The sequence below is a fragment of the Euphorbia lathyris genome, chromosome 6 (assembly GCF_963576675.1).
Source record: "Euphorbia lathyris chromosome 6, ddEupLath1.1, whole genome shotgun sequence".
NCBI classification, from domain to species: domain Eukaryota; kingdom Viridiplantae; phylum Streptophyta; class Magnoliopsida; order Malpighiales; family Euphorbiaceae; genus Euphorbia; species Euphorbia lathyris.
The window spans coordinates 8,762,766-8,768,765 of NC_088915.1; the positions used below are offsets into that span (position 1 = coordinate 8,762,766).

General features: G+C 32.6%; 1 non-coding gene across 1 annotated transcript; it reads left to right on the plus strand.

Annotated features, from left to right (window-relative positions):
- Nucleotides 1–5,088: 5,088 nt before the first annotated feature.
- TRNAG-GCC (transfer RNA glycine (anticodon GCC)) lies at nucleotides 5,089–5,159 on the plus strand. The gene has a single exon. It is a non-coding gene; the product is annotated as a tRNA-Gly (tRNA).
- The last annotated feature ends 841 nt before the right edge of the window (nucleotides 5,160–6,000 follow it).

The following is a 6,000-nucleotide window of genomic DNA, read 5'->3' on the forward strand; positions in this document are numbered from 1 at the left end:
TATTCTAGAAGTCCATTTAGCTTAGACAAACGTTATCCACTCCTCAATTCGAGCCAGTTGTGTCCAGATTAATCATTATTATAGCTTCAAGATATTTTTCATTATTACGAGCCATTCTCTCGTTGCAAACCATTTCCATACCTTTTTCAAAAGCAATCCGTGATTCTAAAGTACCAATTATCTCAGAACCAAGCTTTTGGTATTTATTTGATCTGAATCAAATTTAATCCCATCAAACAACTGTTCTGAACAACTGTTTTGATCTCAAACCATTCATCGGTCACGAGGTCAAGTTTGTTATTATTTATTTTTGTACAATTATCTCCAATAATTTCGGCGTACATATTGCTTTGTAATTTTCCTGCTTTATTTCTCACATTTTCACAAAAAAAAAATCAATGAGCAAACGAGGTTCTTATAAAAAAAAAAGAGAAAAGAAAAGAAAGAAAAAATCCTAAATACATTCTTTTGTGTACAAATTTTCAATCCTAGTCAATTTATACACAAAAGAGGGGGGCAATTGTTGGCCCAAAATAAATAAATTTTATTTTCATGTATATAGAAAGCTTATATTTGATTTTAGGGTATAGTTTCCATTTTTCTAGAAAAAAATAAAATATATATATATATGTAAACTCACCTCCAGCCAATGAGGGCGTCAATCAAACACGCGGGGCGTGTATTCCTATACGCCGGCCGTATACCACACATCCGGAGAAGTTCCACTTCAGAGGCTCAAGTACGCGGGGCGTAAAGCTAGACACGTCACGCGTAAAGCGCATCAACAAGGCGTTCCAAGTTCAGGAGCACAAACACGCGGGGCGTCCTTCTCTTACGCAGCGCGTACTTTCCTACGCGGGACGTAACACCAGAGGCGCCACGCGCAGATACCATCAACGAAATGCACAAGCTTCAGGACCTCCAATACGCAGGGCGTAACCAAGGATACGCGGGGCGTATTGTCTCTTCCGGCAACAGTTGGAAGCAGTCAATGGAAGTTGATGGTAGTTAGTGGAAGTTGAGGTAGTGGGGTGATGTGGCATGGAGGTAGTTGAGTTAGTTGTGAATAATTACCAAAATGCCACTTAATAATTACCAAAATACCACTCCAAAATACTATAAATAGACCCCCTCCCCTTCATAAAAAATGACTCAACTCAACACAACAAAACCCCTTCCTAAGGTCCCTTCCAATGCTCTCTAGTTTCTAGTTTTAAGTTCTTAGTTCTTCAAAGTTCTTCTTTTCGTTCTTCGTTTTTCTTAGCTTCGATCCCTTTTTTAGCTCTCTTTAGCTCCAATTCAAGTTCCAATAGCCTCTTTCCAAGTTTTTCTAATTCAATTTAGCATTCCAAGCCTTTAATTTGCTCAATTCCTAGCTAAAACTCTGTTTTCAAATTAATTTTCCAGATTCGTCCAACTACTTTCAAAGCCCGATTTCGTCCGTTTAAAGTCATTTTTTGCTTTCAATCCCTTCAACAAAGTTGTTACTGACATTCTGAATTTCAATCTAGTGTATTTATTTGCCCAATTCCGTGCCCAGAAACCGTAGTTACAAGCCGATCTTTACAGCCCAAATTCTTTTAGACATTCTGTTTCCAGAATTTTTCAGATTCGTCCAGTTATTTTCAACTCCCAATTTCGTCTACTTAGCATCCGTTTTAGCCTTCGATCCCTTATAGAAGTTTGTTCCTGACATTCCGAAATTAAATTTAGCCTATTTACTCGTCCAATTCCGTGTTCTTAAACGCCCAAACGAGCCTCCCAAAGTTGAAGATTAAATCTGTCCCATTTGCCTACCAATGTTTTGCCATTGCCAAGATCATATACCGTACGGGTCCGACCGACCACATCTCTCCAAGAACCTCAAGCCGACACCAAAATTCAACATCAATCCGAGATAGCTATTGTGGCTTCAAGTTTGTTGTTGAATTCCAATTCATTTTAATTGCATTTCAATTCTTTGTATTGATTTGTCTCTTCCCAATTCAATTGATTATCTATATGTTTAGTATAGACATATTTCAATTGTAATTCATTTTCAATTTCATGCTTGTTGAACATATTCATATCAATAAAACACCAATTTTCCCAAAATCTCGTGTCAATTTCGCACTTTAATTTCTTTTATTTTTCTGTCTTCAATTTATACGCTTAGCTTAAATAAAAACAATTTATCTCGCAAAGTTTCTATACGGCGCGAGAGACCCAAGAGGGATTTTTTCAATCCTTGCGTCCCTCGCCAATCGCTTCGATTAGATTTCAAGTTTTGGCGTGCATTTCCATAAACTTAACCATTTTAATTGAGAAGTAATCTTCTCTGGCACGCCCGCACCCTAACCACACGTGACAAGGTTGAAATTAGCATATTTCGAAAATATCGCTAACAATATATAAAAGGACTTTATACATCATTTTTTCTTTGAATTTATCTAAAAAATTTGATTGACCTTTGAACTTTCAAAGTGTTTCTTAATTTGCATAAAATATTCAGTTAACCCACTGAACTTGTATAAAATGTAATTAATTAATCACTCGGTTGTAAAAAAATAAGCTTTATGAGGAAGATGTGTTGCACGCTCCTTAAAATGTTATTATATAATTTACAGAACAGATTAAAAATGAAGTTTTTACTTGTTCAACTGTAAAACATGTCTTTTCTAATATTAGAATCGCATATTAAGACCTTGGTCGTTTTTTTTAAGACGTGTCAATACATTTTTCGCATTTAATTTACTCTTTTGCAACTGAGTGATTAATTGATTACATTTTACGCAAGTTTAATGAACTAATTGTACTTTTTATTCAAGTTGAGAGGCTATCAGCTTTGAAAGTTCAGAGGGGAAAATGATGTATTAAGCCAAAAAAATCATCTAAAGTATGTGTCCTATTGTTGGGTTTTGCCACTTTTAGAGTCCTTATGAGAATTTAATCTTTATAAGGGTCCTAGTTTAACATATTATCCACTGTGCGTTTCTACTAACCATGGACCAAACCGGTAGTTTTTCTACCGGTTTCATTTTGTAAAGAAATCGGTAGATTAACTACCGGTTTCATATTTTTTTTCTGACTCGTAGCTAATCTACCAGTTTTAGTTATATAATGAATTTAATCTGTGGATGGCATGTAGCAGCTCATCTGTGTACTTTTCAAAATTTTAAGGAAAAATTTCAAAACTGATCCTTATAGTTTTAATAATTTTAATTTAACTTCAAACATTAATATTTAAATTTTGTTATTTAATTTTAGAAAATGGTTAATTAGTCCTAACATATGAAATAGTATAAATTAAAACCTAATGTTTTTAAGAAAAATCAATTTTAGCCTAACATCACATAAAATTTGAAAAGATTGTTTTGACTGTTATTTAACTCACCTTTGACATTTCAAACTTCAATTATGTCTAAGATATATTAATAAAATTACAAAAAAAAAACATGTTAACATACTAAGAACCAAGTTTGTCACATATAAGTTAATCACAAAAAAAAAAAATGTTGTCAAAATGTGTAATGTTTTTACTATGTTATTAATATAGTTACAAATAATTAACCAAAAATGTATGAAACTATTTCAATTTATTCACAAACTTGTTTAGAATGTTTGATGTGACAGTTAAATAACACTGAAACCAGTTCTTTTAATTTTTCGAAATGTAAGGATCTTGCTTGAAAACGTTATGGTTAAATTTCTAATTTCAAATTATAAAAACCATAATTCAAACTGTAATGTGACTATAAAGAAACGGTAAAAAATCCTAATTTAAATTGTAAAAAATATAATTTCAAACTCACATTTAAAATAATAAAACATTTTTAACTGAATTGGATATTAACTACAAACTAATTTAGCAAGGAAAGATTTAATTAATGAGTCCAAAAATAAATAGTTAAAGATTAAAGTTAAGTTAAAATTTTAAAAGCATAGAGAGATCATTTTAGAAAATTTTCTTTAAAATTTTCAAAAACCCAGAGATGAGCATGAGCACTGTCCAAGGATTTTCATTATATATTGAAACTGGTAGACCAACTACCGGTTTTATTTGAATTTAGAGAAAAAAAATTATGAAACCGGTAGTTAATCTATCGGTTTTTTTACAAAATGAAACCGGTAGAAAAACTACCGATTTCACCCTTAGCAGAGACCCACAATGGATCAAATGCTAAACTAGGACCTTTATGAAAATTAAATCTTCATAAAAGCCCTAAATAGGAGCAAAAACCCGTATTGATATGGAGAATATCCATTAATATTATAGATTATATTAATTTATATGCGTTGAGCAACATGAAGCACCAATGATCTAGTGGTAGAAGGGAAAATTATAAAATTGGGTCAAATGGGAGGCTCATTTATATTTTTAACCCATTTACTCAACCTATTACATATCTAGACTATGTTTGTGTGACTTTCCCAAAATACCCTCACCCTTTCATCTTCCCCCTTCCCGCTTCTCTTCCTTACACGAACTGTTGCTCTCCCAGACTTTCGATCTTCCTCTATTCCTTTAAATTTCACAAAATCTTCTCCATTTCTCCACATCCCCATGTATTTCTCTTATTCCTCTCTTCATCTCTTGATTCTTCATCTTCCTAATCCTAAAAAACGAAGATATGATTCTTTATCTTCCTGTTCCTGCTCGTTCCTTTGTTTCTTTCTTCTTGTGACCATCGAAGAAATGGTCATTCTACGTTATTTTCATCGTTTTTCCCAGTTTATAATATTGTTATTGTCGATTTTAATGGTGAAAGGCGCGAAAAATGTAAGTATCTACTGTTTTCTCTACGTTTTTCCAGAAAATCACTTCGCGTAGTCTGGTTTCGCGAAGATCTACGATGAGAAAGAGCCTGAAACGTGACGATCTACTTCGCGAATCGATGATTTCGCGAAGTCTACGAGTAGAAAAGTCACACAAACATAGTCTAGATATGTAATAGGTTAAGTAAATGAGTTAAAAATGTAAATGAGTTTCCCATTTGATCCAATTTTATAATTTTCCTGTGGTAGAATAGTACCCTATCATGGCACTGTTTTTTTACTTATTATTTGGTTATATTTGACTCATAAACTATCCCAATTGGAGCTCATGAAGCACCAGTGGTCTAGTGGTAGAATAGTACCCTGCCACGGTACAGACCCGGGTTCGATTCCCGACTGGTGCAGTTTCTATAGAGCAATGATAATTTCATTAGAGCTCTTTTTGTTTTATTTTCCTTTTTGTTTTATTTTCTAATTTTCTATGTTATGTGATGAAAGAAAAAATAAAACCCATAATTAAGTCCTCCAACCTTTTTAGTTTCAAGGTTTGAGCCTGTAATTTTATTTTTCTTTTATTAAACCCTTGAATTTTAATTTTTTTAAGAAAAAACTATATCGGGACGTTTGGTATTCTATTGAGATAGGGATAAAGATAAATGGTTGGGATAAGAATAAAAATATGATAGTCGAGAATTATTATTCAATGTTTGGTATGTGGGATAGAAATATAGATAAAATAATACATTTTACTATTTTAACCTTATTTAAACTACATAACATTAATTTGAGGTATAAGATGGACTTTTCCATCCTATTGAATTCGCAGGAGCTTATCCCACCTCCTTATACCACCCCCTCTTGGGTATAGGATTTGATGGATAAGACTCATATCTTGCTCTTATCTCCCTAATCTATCTCTAAAACAAACATGGGATAACTCGTCTAAGTTTTTTTTATCCATATCCTCGTGTCTTTATCCCCTCTAACAAACACCCCGTATGATTTTTAATTTCACGGTATTGAACGATAATAAATGATTAATTTTTATTTATTTTGAATATGTTCAACAATTAAAATATTAAAATAAAAAGTAAACACTTTGTATTTTTAATTTAAAACAATGGTTATTAAAAAAAAAGCATGTGGTTACACTGATTTGCAGATGAATGACTGTGAGTTTTCTGTTGTCAAAACGTGGATAGTGCTTGTCGATATTTGCAAAATCGATGACTTTTGGATTGACAA